Source organism: Nicotiana sylvestris, chromosome 9 (genome assembly GCF_000393655.2).
Source record: "Nicotiana sylvestris chromosome 9, ASM39365v2, whole genome shotgun sequence".
In the NCBI taxonomy this organism is placed as follows: Eukaryota; Viridiplantae; Streptophyta; class Magnoliopsida; order Solanales; family Solanaceae; genus Nicotiana; species Nicotiana sylvestris.
Genome location: NC_091065.1, coordinates 181,490,989 through 181,492,798, shown reverse-complemented (window position 1 = coordinate 181,492,798; position 1,810 = coordinate 181,490,989).

Sequence of the window (1,810 nt, the reverse complement as noted above, 5' to 3'; positions counted from 1 at the left end):
ATAATAAGAATTAATTTTTCGACCCCACCTTTGCCACGTGTCTTTATATTACTGGTTCTTCTTTACTTGACCCTACATTTCTTTTAATCCTGATTATGTATAATTAATCATGCTCAACCCGATAATTCAACCATCTTTTAACACAACCCCTAATTCCTTGTCACGACCCGATAAGATGTGTTCAGTGATTTGTATTTATTTGAAACCGATGTTGTGTTTATTTCAATTCAGTTGGTAAAAATCTAAATTTTAGAGGCTCATGATTTGTACTACCGGCCCGTGGGAAAAATATTAAGGTTTAGTTATTTTATCATTTATTTGTCTAAAAAATCTCATTAAATTGGAAAGTCGTTAATTGGCTTACCTAGCTGGTTGGGTTTCACGACTAGTTGGATTTTAGGTCGTGACAAGGAATTAGGGGTTGGGTCAAAAGATGGTTGGATTTTATCGGGTTGGGTATAGTTAATTATTCATAATCAGGGTTAAAAAAAATGTAGGATCAAGTAAAGAAGAACCAATAATATAAAGACATGTGACAAAGATAGGGTCAAAAAATTAATTCTTGTTATTTTAAAACCAGAAAATGGAACTGTTAGTAGACAATGACATAAATTGTTATGTCGAGGAGAAGGCAAACCCGAAAATAAAGAAGATAAAGAACACTAAATTTTAATGTGGAAAACCCTTCAAATCGAAGGTAAAAACCACGAGATCACAAAGATCCAAAAAGTTCCACTATAATAATAACAGGGTTACAAAAGTTTTCCAAATTGGCTACACAACAAGTACCAAACCCGGAGCAACAATAGCAACAAGAGCAACAACTAATCAATTGAAGAAAGAGTATAATCCACAAAAACGAAGTTGTTGTTCGAGGCTCGAATGATGCTATAAGCTTTATATCTGATCTTCACCGTTCAAATTGAAGGCCACAATGTTACAAACACTCAGTTAAAATTTCAGCCCGATCCAACGGTTAACGAATTGGAAAACGTAATTTAAAATTGGCTGGTCGGAATAAAAATCTGCAGCAAAACAAATATTTTTCTTCTCTCTTCTCTCTTGACGAAAGCTCTCTCAAAAACCACTCTTATGTGCTTAAGTCTTTCAAAGACTTGTATCAATGAGCATAGAATAATTCTCCAAGGTTGTCCTATTTATAGATCATGAGTGGTGCTTTCTCTTAAAGCCAAAACCCACTCAAAATAGGAATAAAAATCGAATCCAATTCCGAATAGGAATTGAAACCAAAAGAGAATAGGATTAGGCCATTGGGCCTTTGACTGGACAATATGGGCATGTGCCTAACAAACTCCCCTTTCAGCCAAGGGGCCAAATGTATCTTCAAGTAGAGGAACTATTGACAGGCTTCATGCCTGCCAATTTTCTACAAAATTCATGTTTATTTGTAACCACCGCCTTTGTCAACATATCCGAAGAATTTTCATCAGTGTGTATCTTCTCAACCTCAAATAATTTCTCTTCTACGACCATTCTTATCCAATGATACTTTCTATTAATATGTTTGGTCATAGAATGAAAAGTGGAGTGCTTGGTGGGACATATAACACTCTGATTATCACAAAATAAGATGTACCTTGGCTTCTCAAAGCCAAGATCATTAATAAACTCCTTCATCCATAATAGTTCTTTGGCACCTTTTGTGACAGCAATATATTCGGCTTCTATGGTGGATAGAGCTATGCACTTCTATAGTCTAGATTGCCAAGAAACAACTCCCCCTACAAAAGTGATCAAATAACCGAAAGTGGATCTTGAATTATCAATATTGCATCCTAAATCAGAGTCT